Source organism: Mustela erminea, chromosome 6 (genome assembly GCF_009829155.1).
Source record: "Mustela erminea isolate mMusErm1 chromosome 6, mMusErm1.Pri, whole genome shotgun sequence".
NCBI classification, from domain to species: Eukaryota; Metazoa; Chordata; class Mammalia; order Carnivora; family Mustelidae; genus Mustela; species Mustela erminea.
In genome coordinates this window covers 108,620,164-108,633,857 of record NC_045619.1, presented here as the reverse complement: position 1 = coordinate 108,633,857, position 13,694 = coordinate 108,620,164, and the positions used below count along the sequence as shown (strand labels likewise).

General features: G+C 46.4%; 1 protein-coding gene across 4 annotated transcripts in view; it reads right to left on the bottom strand.

Moving 5' to 3' along the window:
* The window catches only part of SLC25A18 (solute carrier family 25 member 18), a 30,262-nt gene that overhangs the window by 14,084 nt on the left and 2,484 nt on the right, over nucleotides 1-13,694 (bottom strand). The window lies entirely within an intron of this gene.

The window sequence follows — 13,694 nt, the reverse complement described above, 5'->3', positions numbered from 1 at the left end:
TTTTTAGATTTTATTTATTTATTTGACAGACAGAGATCACAAGTAGGCAGAGAGGCAGGCGGGAGTGGGGGGGGAGGAGGGGAAGCAGGCTCCCTGGTGAGCTGAGAGCCTGATGCGGGGCTCGATCCCAGGACCCTGAGATCATGACCTGAGCTGAAGGCAGAGGCTTTAACCCACTGAGCCACCCAGGCACCCCCCAAAGAGGATTTTTTTTTTTAAGATTTTATTTATTTATTTGAGAGAGAATGAGCGAGAGAGAGCATGAGAGAGGAGAAGGTCAGAGGGAGAAGCAGACTCCCCAAGGAGCTGGGAGCCCGATGCGGGACTCGATCCTGAAGTCCGGGATCATGACCTGAGCCGAAGGCAGTCGCTCAACCAACTGAGCCACCCAGGCACCCCCAAAGAGGATTTTAAGAAGAGTTGCTGTGGACTACGAATCTCTCTCATGGTGTCCACGAACTATAATAAAACACTTGAAATGTTCTGAAGTTACATTTGGCTCTTTAAATGTGTTTTCTAAACTTAATATGATCCTGTTGAAAGACTAAGTAAGCTGCTTTAAGTCTCTGAACTTATTTGTAATTGATACACATGGAAAGCACCAGGGAAGATGTCATAAAGTCGAAGCTATAATCATCATAATAATGACAGCTTCTGGGGAGGGTCCTGCTTGACCCCAAGGGGACAGGGTCAGGAAGAGTACTCCTGAGGCTCCAATGGAGCCAGGCTTGAGCTCTGAGATGCTTCTTACGTCCAGGCTCCCTTCAAGCTGCTGTAGGGTTCCCTTCTTCTTCCAGGCTCCTCATAAATCCCTGAGGCTGCCAGCAATTTTCTGTTGTCTCCAAGTATTTTGTTTTAAGGAAGAAAAGAGAGAGAGATCATTCTTTCTCTTGGTGTATATTGATCCAATTTGAAAAAAATTATTGAGTGCCAGGCACTGACTGTTCTAGGTCTGAGGATGTAGTAGTGAACCAAAGGTCACAATCCTAGTTCTCAGGGTCTCTCTCTCTCTCTCTTTTTTTTTTTTTTAAAGATTTTTATTTTATTTATTTAACAGAGATCACAAGTAGGCAGAGAAGCAGGCAGAGAGAGGAGGAAGCAGGCTCCCTGCTGAGCAGAAAGCCCGATGTGGGGCTCAATCCCAGGACCCTGGGATCATGACCTGAGCCAAAGGCAGAGGCTTTAACCCACTGAGCCACTCAGGCGCCCCTCTTTTTTTAATTTTTTTTTTTAAAGATTTTTATTTATTCATTTGAGAGAGAGAGAGAGAGCACAGGCAGAGGGGAGGGTCAGAGGGAGAAGCAGATTCCCCATTGAGCAAGGGGGGAGCGGAACTTGATCCCAGGACTCAGAGATCATGACCAGAGTTGAAGGCAGATGCTTAACTGACTGAGCCACCCAGGTGTCCCTCAGGGGCTTATATTTTAAAGGAGGAAAGAGACAATAAATGAAATAAGAATAAATAAATCCTAAGAAAACCAGATGGTTTTTTTTCTGGAGGAAAAAAAATTTAGAAGGGAAGGAAGATAGGAAATGTCAGTGGGGTGGGAGTTTGATGGTTTGACCAAAAAAGGATTCAGTGACTTGAAGATTCAAAGGAAGTGAGAGAATGAGCCATGCAGGTATCTGGGAAAGAACACTCAGAGCAGAGCAAGTGCAAAGGCCCTGAAATCCAGAGGGAGGCTGGTGAAGGGAAGGAACAGCAGGGTGGCCAGTGAAGTGTGAATAAGGCCAGTGAAGTATGAATAAGGCGTGGGTAATGAAGACAAAGAAGCATGACCCTGGAAGGCCTCAGAAGGTCTTTGGCTTTATTCTAAATGAAAAGAAAAACAACTGAAGAGTTGTTATTGTTGTTTTAAGATTTTATTTATTTATTTGACAAAAAGAGATCACAAGTAGGCAGAGAGGCAGGCAGAGAGAGGGTGGTGGGGAGGGGAGGGGGAAGCAGGCTCCCTGCCCGATGTTGGCTGTGGGGCTCGATTCCAGGACCCTGGGATCAAGACTGGAACCCACTGAGCCACCCAGACGCCTGCAACTGGGGAGTTTTGAGCAGAGAAATTACATGCTCTTGACAGGACCATTTGGCGGGGGTGTTGAGAATCGAGAGCAGAGGGTCCAAGATAAAAGCGGAAAGACTAATTAAATTACTACAGGAATCTAGGCAAGAGGTCACAGCTGCTGGTCGGGGGTGGGGTGGGTGGGAGAGTGGTTTAATTATCGTTTTATATTGGGGCACCTGGGTAGCTCAGTCAGTTAAGTGGCTGCCTTAGGCTTAGGTCATGTCCCAGGGTCCTGGGATCAAGTCCTGCGTTGGGTTCCCTGCTTGGCAGGGGGTGGGAGGTGTGGGGGCCTGCTTCTCCCTCTCCCTCTGCCCCTGCTCATTCTCACTATCTTTCTCAAACAAATAATGGATGTGTGCTGAAGGCCAGGCCCCCAGGATTGCCTGATGAACCAGTTGTGAGACACAAAAATAGTTAAGTTGTTGGTCTGAGAAACTTGGAGAATGGTTTTATAACACAGTGTGTGGACCTAGAATAGGTAAAACTTGGATCTGTTTGAGAAATAGGAAGCTGATCTGCAGAGAAAGAAACAGAAAAGTGAAGCAAGCACATCTGGAAGAGAAAGAGAAGACGGAGATCATCCTAATGTCGTTTCAAATCCCAGTTTCCAGGGGCACCTGGGTGGCTCAGTGGGTTAAAGCCTCTGCCTTCGGCTCCAGTCATGATCCCAGGCATCAGGCTCTCTGCTCAGCAGGGAGCCTGCTTCCCGCGGCCCCCCCCACCCGCCTCCGTCTGCCTCTCTGCCTACTTGTGATCTCTCTCTGTCAAATAGATAATAAAAAAAAAATCTTAAAAAGAAAAAAAAAGTTTTCAAATCTCAAGTTCCAGTTCACCCCTGAAATGTTGGTCACATGCCCATCTTTGAATTCTGTGACACACTCAACTGTCCTGTCAATCAATTAGGTCATTATTGCTTAACTTGCTAGAATGTGTATCTTATACACCCACCCAAAAGAGACTTAATTATCCCCAAAACTAGCAAAGAGAGGGAAGATTTGCAAATTACAGACTCTAAAGCATGGGCTCAGCTGAGAGAAAGCAGGGCCCAGGACTGAGGGGGCTGGCGGGCCTGGGGAGGAGCCCCCCCTTCATCTCTGGAGGCTCCAACCATGTCCTCCGAGAGCTGGAGCTTTGGGGTACTTAGGGGAAAATGTCAGGAAATTCACATGTACTCACTGGTCTTTGAGACACTTAGTAAGTCGTTAGGAGAGAAAGAGATGTTATAATTCTAGGTAGCCACCTTAAAAATGAACAGGAAACAACAGGACAAGTATGAAACCCTGTCAGTCTGAAACCAGAGACTGAAATAATTGAGAATCTTGCAGCCAAATTCCCTGCCTTTTTTAGAACTAAATTATTAGTTTATAAATTGTGGTTTGCTGGCTTTTGGAGCAGGGGTATCTAAGAGAAGCCAGAGAAATTAGGGACACCCCAATCACGGGGCCACTTGCTTTTCCATGCGGCAGGCGGGATAATGGGATGTGATAATGTCTCCAACCTTCACTCCTATTGGTATGTGACGAGCGTGTGAGTAGTGGGGACCAGCCTCGCCCACCCAGCCTGACAATGGGCCAGGCCACTGGAAATCCCAGGCCCACAGTTCCTTAGAACAGACTTAGTATTCAAAGGCTAGGCCTTGACAAGATTTCTGGCACCAGTAAATGCATTAGCAAACCAAGTCAACAAAGAGGAAACTGACAGCCAGCAAAGGTTTTAAAGGAGTCCTCACCACAAAAACCCCACGCTTGGCAACAGGGTCCATGTTTGCTCAATCCCTAAGGCAATCCATAGGCCCAAGTATTAGTCATTTTACAAATACGTGTGAAGGGCCCACTGTGTGCCAGTCACAGTTCTAGGCAGCAGGGATATAGTTGAGAACAGTAACAAGATTCCTGCTTCCTCCGAGTTTGGGGTTCTCCTGGTTCCAGCCCTGATGGGAATAGACTTGCGGAGTGATACAGTGCACCCTCACACCGGCGCCCTCCTTGGCACTGTTCTCTTCATATGGGACCTGAAGGATCCTTGGATTGGCAAGGGAAATTCTTCCTGCAAGCCAGACCCTGAAGCAGCCATGATCAAGGAGCTCCCTACATTGCCGAAGAATTTAGCAAACAAATGGATATTCATTAAATTATCTAGCTTTTTAAAAAGAATTTATTTATTTTTTAGTAATCTCTCACCCAATGTGGGGCTCAAACTTGGCACCCCAAGGTCAAGAGTCACGGGCTCCTCTGAGCCAGCCGGTGTCCCTAAACTAGTCTTATCACTTAAGGAGTGCTTTCAACATATAGTATTTCTCCTTTTTTTTTTTTTTTTTTGAAGATTCTATTCATTTATTTGTCAGAGAGCGAGTAAGCAGAGGGACCAGCAGGCAGAGGGACCAGCAGGCTTCCCCTGAGCAGGGAGCCCAAGGTGGCACTCGACCTTAGGACCCTGGGATCATGACCTGAGCTGAAGGCAGCCGGTTAACTGCCTGAGCCACTCAGGTGTCCCTCTTCTCTTTTAAAAATAGAGTTTAGAAAAGTAGAGTATTTGGGGAGTGTTGGGGAAGAAATACTAATTATTTAAGCACTGGGACACAAAATTATAAGGATCTACATCTGTAACTCTCTGCGACCAGGGTGGGAAATGACTGTTTTTAAAAAAAAATAAAAGGAAAAAAAAAAAGCAGGGGGGCGCCTGGGTGGCTCAGTGGGTTAAGCCGCTGCCTTCAGCTCAGGTCATGATCTCAGGGTTCTGGGATCGAGTCCCGCATCGTGCTCTCTGCTCGGCAGGGAGCCTGCTTCCTCCTCTCTCTCTCTCTGCCTGCCTCTCTGCCTACTTGTGATCTCTCTGTCAAATAAATAAATAAAATCTTTAAAAAAAAAAAAAAAAAAGCCGGGGGGTGGTGGTGGTGGTGCCTGGGTGGCTCAGTGGGTTGGGCCTCTGCCTTTGGCTCCAGTCCTGATCCCAGAGTCCTGGGATTGAGCCCTGCCTGGGGCTCTCTGCTCGGCAGGGAGCCTGTTTTCCTGTCTATCTCTGCCTGTCTCTCTGTCTACTTGTGATTTCTCTTTCTGTGTCAAATAAATAAATAAATAAATAAATAAATAAAATCTTTTTTAAAAAAGTCTTTAACTGGGTAACAGAGGCACCCTGTGGTTGCTTCTGGATGTAGTACTTGGTCATGACTTTGAGTTATCACATTGGGAAGATAAGTGCATTTATAATTTGACACATGATTATTGAACCTTATTAGAAGTAGGAAATTTAGGGGGGCCTGGCTGACTCAGTTCGTAGAGCATGTGACTCTTGATCTTGGAGTTATGAGTTCAAGCCCCAAGTTGGGGATAGAGATTACATAAAAAAATAAAATCTTAAGAAAAAAAATCAGAAAATCTGGATAGATGGGAAAAGATATGTGTTTGCATGTCCTTAGGCATCAGAGGATAGAATGTAGTGATACACATGTTGGATGTCTCCATTATCCCATTTCCAGGAATCCCCCTTCTCAGACCTCACCAGTCACCTGGTGGGGACTGCCATAATTCTAAAATGTGACAATATCCTCCTGGGAAATGTTGATTATCTGAGGATGGGCCCCTAAGTAAAGCTAGGTCATTCAGTCTCCTCCACAGGTATTTTAGGAAAGAGAGAGATTGTATAGCCTCTTTCAAGTTTTTGTCTGTAACATACAACCCTTGGGACCTATTGGCAGTCATGTTTACTACTGTCATGTGGTTTGGGAAACAGGGAGATAATTTTGTAGCAAGAGGTGAATAAAGCAGAACCACAGGAGAGCAGGGGGTTCTGGTGGGTCTGAAACCCTGATGATTAGTGACCCATTTCCTTCCTGACCTTAGGAACTGAAGGGGTATTCCATTATACCTCTAATGAACTGTTGAACTTGTCTTTCTGTTGTTGTTTCAGGGATTTATTGTTTGTTATGAATTGACTTATTGTCTTAGGCAAATTAGAATTTGTTTTTGTAATTGGGTAGCCAAAGAGTTCTCAGTAAATGAAACTTTTAAAGAACTCTCAAATTCCATTTCACTGCAATTGAGCTGCTTAGACAGTGAATACTGTAAGCATTCAGAGATGCACAAGGTCATTTTGGGCTGGCTTAGAGAAGAATCTAAAGGATCTTAGAGAAGGATTAAAAAAAAAAAACAAAACAGGGCAAGTTTGTAAGAAGAGGAAGAGGAGGTGCCCTGGATGGGAACACTGTGTGAGCACAGGGGGCCAAGCAAAGGGCTGAGGGACAGTGACTGCCCTGGCTCGCTCACCAGAACAGCAGAAAAGGGCTGCAAAAGTAGGTTAGGCCAGTTGTGGAGAGCCCTGTGCTTCCCTCATAGCTTGTGTCTCCCAAGTAAGTATCTTTTCACATATCTGATCCTATAAGCAGTAAGTAAACACTGAATGCTTTTAAGGGGGAAACTACCATGTCGAATGTTGTATGAGGAGAGTAATTCAGGAAGAGGGGGTTGAGAAAAGGAAGCTTCCTGTGAGACCATTTAGGTGGCATCATGGCAAAGCAATGAAGTAGAGAGAAAAGGATTAGGGAGGTGGAGGGTGCAGAGGACAAGGGATAGTTGGGAGAGGAATTTTTTTTAATTTTTTTTTTTAAAAGATTATTTATTTATTTATTTATTTATTTGACAGAGAGAGATCACAAGTAGGCAGAGAGGCAGGCAGAGAGAGAGAGGAGGAAGCAGGCTCCCTGCCAAGCAGAGAGCCAGATGCGGGACTCGATCCCAGGACCCTGAGACCATGACCTGAGCCGAAGGCAGCGGCTTAACCCACTGAGCCACCCAGGCGCCCCAAGATTTTATTTATTTATTTGACATAGAGCGAGGGAGAGAGCAGGAGCAGGGGAGCAGAAGGAGAGGGAGAAGCAGACTCCCCGCTGAGCAGGGAGCCCAATTCTGGGCTCGATCCTAGGACCCCAGGATCATGACCTGAGCAGAAGGCAGAGGCTTGACTGAGCCACCCAGGCATCCCTGGGAGAAAACTTTTCTTTTTTAAGATTTATTTATTTATTTGACAGAGATCGCAAGTAGGCAGAGAGGCAGGTAGAGAGAGAGGAGGAAGCAGGCTCCCTGGGATCATGACCTGAGCTGAAGGCAGAGGCTTTAACCCATTGAGCCACCCAGGTGCCCCTGAGATAAATTTTTTAAAGAAAAAAGGGCCTAAGATGGGGCAACTGTCTAGGGCTGAAGAACCATGGAGCTGGGGGAAGTCTGAGACCTGAGGCACTGAGGAACTGAAAGACAGGCCAGGAGAGGAAGCGGCCGGGAGGGAGGGAGAGGCATTTGGAGAGAAGCCAAGACTCTGGGAACTCTGTCCTCCTGCTCTGTGGGAAGTTGGTGAGAAGGCGCCCCTCACTTGGCAGGCAGACACCATTCTGCTAGTGAGTGGCACCACACTAGTCTTTGACCTTAGATGCCCAATTCTGGGAGCATCTCTGCTCTGTGTGTGTGTGTGTGTGTGTGTGTACACACAATGAGATGGTTTGTCCCTTCCCCACCCCACGGCAGGCTCTGTTTTGCAAATAAGAAGCTAGCTAAGGATGGTCCTAGGCAACAGGTCCCGTTGGGGCTGGGAGGGAGTCCACGTGGCAGAGCCCAGCCCACCTATCTTACCCTGTCTCATTTAGGGATCCTGCGCCTAACAGCATGACTGGGACCCATCCTGGTGTGCTTCCCTAGGAGATAGCTAATTAACAGATGCTTATGCGGTGATCAGTACTTTTTTTGTTGTTGTTAATAATGAACCATTATTCTATTTTTTTAAAAAGATTTTATTTATTTATCTGACAGAGATCACAAGTAGGCAGAGAGGCAGGCAGAGAGAGAGGAGGAAGCAGGCTCTTTGCGGAGCAGAGAGCCAGATGTGGGACTCGATCCCAGGACCCTGGGATCATGACCCGAGCTGAAGGCAGAGGCTTTAACCCACTGAGCCACCCAGGTGCCTCCATTATTCTATTTCTTAAAGAATTTAAAGTACTAGAAAAGAATTAGAAAATTTGGAAAGCACAGAAAACTGTAAGGTAATTCTTCTTCTTTTTTTTTTTTTAAAGTAAGCTCTACACCCTGAATTTGAACTCAAGACCCTGAGATCAAGAATTTGCATGCTCTACCGACTGAGCCAGCCAAGCACCCCGAAAGTAATTATTAAATTGTTTCCCAGGATCATGTTTTGAATGAGGCTGTCCAGAGACACAACTATTCAGAGGGATGATTCTAGGTGGTTATCTGCAGGGAACAGAGCAGGCCAGGGTTCTCTGAGCTCCTGATTACACCGCTTTCCATTCTTCCCACATTAAAACATTCTATTACCTTGACTTCTGTGGACTCCTTGTTTCCCTCCAGTGGCTCCCCAGCCTCCCATGACCAGTGTCCTTCCTCACTGATGCCCAGAGTCCTGCCAATGTTCTCAACTCCTTCCATTCCACAAAGCTTTCCTCAAAGTCCATCTCCTCCTAGGCTTTGGTCATTGTCTACTTGCCCATGACTAATGGACTTGCAGCTCAGGCTCTCTGCCCCTCGGCCCTCGCCATCATCACAATCAGCTCCTGGGCCATCCCCGTCTCATGCAGAATGGTAACACCTCTTTTGACTCATGTCTACCCATCTAAGTCTGCTGTGCCTCCTCCTGGTTCCCTAGCTCTGAAGGCTGCACTGTCAGCCATTCAGTTATTCAGGCCAAGAACAAGTGCCATCTTTGATTCATCCCTTCCCTCAGTCACCATGTTGCGGCAGTTTTTCCTCCTAAATTCGATGCTACTCAAGGTGTTGATTCAGTGCTGGTCTGAGACAAGTACAGAAATTGAGAGTAAAGGCTTAGAAATTTTATGGTATCTTAAGGAACTCCATATTTTAGAATTTACTAAGAAATATGTGAGCTTATATTTTATCATTTTTAAAAATTCTATTTTTCTAGCAATTCATTTTTATTGCATTTTACAAAATTATTTGTCCATAATGGATGGGGTAAACAGGCCCTTAATCATGGGTAGAAAAAAACTGTCCTAAGTCTCTTGTGGGCCCACCAGCTACTGCTTGATCACATGGGTGTCACCCACTGCCTGGAGCACCTCTCCATTTTGCCCCTGGCCTTCAGGGGCAAGTAAGCCAAGTAAGTGATGCCTGGGGGGCTCAGTCCGTTGGGCGTCTGCCTTCAGCTCGGGTCATGATCCCAAGGTCCTGGGATAGAGCTCCACATGGGGCTCCCTGCTCAGCGGGGAGCCTGCTTCTCCCTCTCCCTCTACCTGACACTCCCCCTGGTTGTGCTCTCTCTCTTCCTCTGTCAAATAAATATAATGTTAAAAACAATGACAACAACAAAACACGGCCAAGTGAGCAAGCAAAAGTTCAAGTCTGGTCCCAATTGCCAGTCTGCCTTTTAAGCACTTCCCCGCCTAAAGGGCACTGCTAACTTCCCGCTGCTCTTAGGATAGTTTCCCTACCCCTTTCCTTGACCTGGTCCCTACTTTCATACTTTGACTGTGTCTTCCAACCCCCCACCCCAACCCCAATCTACTCTCCCTGCCAGCCATTGGGAACTCTCGCTTCTCAGAACACGTCACGGTCTCTTGCATCTGAGCTTTGCACGTATTGTCCTGGTGACTAGGACACTCTTTCCCCATCTCTACCTGGTGAATTACAAATTGTTTTGGGGCTTCAGCTTCTCACACAAGCCCCTCTTAAGTCCCTCAAATCTTGGCTAGGAGTCCTCTGCTATGATCCCATTTAATACCCAGTTATGGCATGTACTGCACTGCAGTATAGTGGTTTGTCTGCTGAACTCCACCTCTCATCAGAGTAGTAAGTTACTGGGAGAGGCAAGGCAGGCTTAGGGTTTTTCTTAAGCAGAGGCATTCAACAGAGAGGCTGGAATCAATGAACCATGACAGGGACTACTGCCTTTAACTCTGCAGTCAGTCTCGTCACAAAACAGTCAGTTCTGCTTTTCAGCTGCCCTCATTTTGTCACGCTGTGAGGAGACACTCAAGCAAGTGGACCATTTTCTCTCTATCTCCTCTCAGCAGGGCAAGTGAGAGTTCTTCAGGGCTGAGCCCCTTAAACTAGCGGTGCCAAGGAAATGACTTGCCTCCGAAATTAGATGTTGCCTGGGCTGACCTATTGTCAGAGGGTGGCCACTTCCTTTTGCCCACCTCCTTCCTACTCTGTGCAGCAAATGAAACAAGACCCTTTCCCACTGGCTGCTCTGACCTGTTTCCCAACTATTTGCTTGAAGTGGATCTTTCCCTACCAACTCTAAGCTTGATACAGATAAGACAAACACTTACCTTTCAGTGAGGAAACTTCTCCTTTTTCTGGATGCCAAGAAACAGGCCCGATCACTGGTGAGCTGCAGGAAGGGCTGGTTTACAATTCTCTTTTGTTAGTGCCTTGCCCTCCTCATGCCCACACAGCCCTTTCACTCGGGCAGGAGGGGAAGGCAGGTGGTCACAAAGCCATCCTCCTCTACTCCAGTCCCCAGCCCCCTCCCTCCTCCCACACCTGCAGACTGGGTTTGAATGGAACCCCAAAGAGGCCACTATGCAGCCTAGCCAAGCCCAGTCCTACCTTCCCAGGTGGCAAGCAGGTGGCTGTTTACTTGGTTGTAGAATGACTGGGACAAAACTTCAGGCTGGAAAGGGTGTAGTCAGGCAGTCTGGGAGTGGGGGTGAGGGGACATTCCACCCACTCAGAGACCTGGACGTCCGGGAGGAGCACAAATAATGGAAAATCGATGCAATGCAAACACTTCTGCCAGACTTTTGGGGCCAGAAGCTAACCTCTGCATCTGACTCCCCCACTTTTGCAGTTGCAGGTGATGGCCTGCTCCAGTGCTTCTGTGTTTTCGGTGGTCTACTGGGCGCTCCGCTGGGGGCACTGCAGTGTGGATGGGGCACACTCCCCGCCCTCACGTCTGTCACAGCTGAGCTGGGAGCTCAGGACTGCAGCTGAGGAGTGCTTCCAGCTTAGAGTGCTGGAAGGGCTTCCGGAAGTAGGCACTGGTTAAAACTGAAACCCAGCTGCTCTTTAATGGCAAGTTGTCTAATCTGGGGCAAGGGAGGATGAGACAGTTGCAGGGAAAATAAAGCTGGTAACATGTTGGGTCCCAAAGGTAGAGGACCTTGTTGTCTGGACAAGGATTTGGGAGAGATAAAGAATCGCATGGGACAGACTTTGATGTCACAGACCCAGGTTCAAATTCCAGCTTCCAAGTTAATAACTACCTCACTTTAGGCAAATTATTTAACTTAGTGCCTTTCTTCATCAAAGGGGAATTGAGACAGCCACTTCATAGGACTGCTATGAGGCAGTAGAGCATCGTGGTTAAGAACCGGCTTTGGAATAAGACTACCTTTGGACTGGTTTGAATTCCAGTCTACTACTTACTCGCTGTGTGACCTTTAACAAATTACTTCTCTGTGCCAGCATCCTCATCTGTGAAATGAGACTCAGATGTGGAGCAGTTAGTACATTTAGCACTTAACATCTGACACATAAAGGGTGTTCACTAGGGGCGCCTGGGTGGCTCAGTGGGTTAAACCTCTGCCTTTGGCTCAGGTCATGATCCTAGGGTCCTGGGATCGAGCTCTGCATTGGGCTCTCTGCTCAGCAGGGAGCCTGCTTCTCCCTCTCTCTCTGCCTACTTGTGATCTCTGTCAAATAAATACATAAAATCTTAAAAAAAAAAAAAAAGTGTTCACTTAACGCTAACTTTTTTCCCTCCTTTTTCCTGGCGGACAATGGAAAGCTATCTAGGACGTGGAGGAGGGGCCCACTGGGGACGGTTCAGGCTTATGGCAGCGCCAAGGAATTTGGACCGGCCAGATTACAATAATCCAGGCAAGAAATAAAACAAGAATCTGCCTGCAGGAAGGAAGAGATGTGAGTGATTCTTGTGAAGAATTGAAAGGGTCTGGCAGTGGATTAAACATGCCAGGGACAAAGAGTGTTTGAAACATGGATCAGCAGGAAAAGATATATATTGCCCCCACTAGGAACATCTGGAGTGGGTAGGTAAGAAGAGAGTGTAGAAGAAAAGTTTGGCTGGCTGTTGAGTTTAAAGTGGCAGCCACAAAGCAGGGGATGGCAATGTGTACAAAAAAGAGTGCTACCACCTTCACACCTCCTAGGATGGGACTATCCAAACAGAGAAAACATGGGGGCAAGGATATGGAGAAATTCGAACTCTTGAGTGCTGTTGATGAGAATGTAAAATGGAACAGCAACTGCAGAAATTGGTAAGGCAGTTTCTCAGAGTTAAAAATAGAATTACACCCAGAATTGAAAGCAGTGTTTCCAACACATATCTGCACACTCAAGTCCGTTGCAACATTGTTTGCAATAGCCAAAAGGTAAACAACCCAAATGTCCTCTGATGGATGAATGGATAAACAAAATGTGGTCTATAGACACACAACAGAATGCTCTTTAGCCTCAAAAAGGAATAAAATTCTGCTACATGCTGCAACATGGATGAACCCTGAAAATATGCTAAGTGAAATAAGCCAGATAAAGAAGGACAAATACTGTGTCTTTCCACTTATCGGTACCTAAAATAGTTAAAATTCCTAGACACAGAAAGAAAAGTGGTTCCTAGGAGTTTGGAGAGAAGGGAGATGGGGAGTTAGTTTAATGGGAAAAAACCTTCACTATGGGATAAAAAAAGTTCTGGAGATGGACAGTAGTAATGGTTGTATAACGAGTGATGTACTTAATGCAACTGAAGTGTACACTAAAAAATGGTTAAAATAGTCTATGTGTACTTTGTCACAATTAAAAGGAAAAGAGAGAGATGAACCATGAAGCCAGGATATTATACTTAAACATAAATGGATGACATTGGAGGGATAGGGAAAAATGTTAGTTTTAATGTTTATTATAATAAAATGGTTAAGAAAGGATGTTAAAAATAAGCAGAGTATAGGAAATGAAACTGCCAGTCATTTGGGTAAAAAAAATTTATAACAGTGGCAAATAAAAATCCCGGAACAATGGCAGCAGGGACACATGGTGTCCATGTGCAACAGGAACTTGGAAAGGGCAGCCAGAGCATGGCAAAAAATCTGACTCGAAGTTGGAAGTTGACTGCAGAGAGGGACAACTGTAGTTGCAGGTGATGATAGTAATCATCCAGAGGAAGGCGCAGGAAGAGGAGGAGAACGGAGGCAAGTCTTAGGAAGAAGACACCTACACGAAGGGAAAAAAGGGAACGGGAGGGCAGGCTGTGGAAACATGGGTGAACATGGGTCATGGCACCTGTGAGAACCAATTCCAGAGGGGCTGAAGCCATGCAGAGGATGTAAGGGCAGCAAAGGGAATCTGGCGGGGGTTCCATGACTAAGTCAGTAGTTCTTGAAAGGTGGGGAGGAAGCCACATTGCCATAGAGACAAAAATGTCAGGTTCTATTGGTAAAGAGTTTGGATGAAGGTATGGGGCGCCTGGCTGGCTCAGTCAGACCAGCATGCAACTCTTGATCTTGGGGTCCTTAGTTTGAGCCCAACTTCGGGTGCAGAGGTTACTGAAAAAATAAAGAGAAGTCTGGATGAAGGCAAAGAGAAATAAATAGCTGATATTTAAATAGAGGAAACTGGAACATTTATAGGGAGGGAAGAGAGGAGGAGAGACTGATGGCAT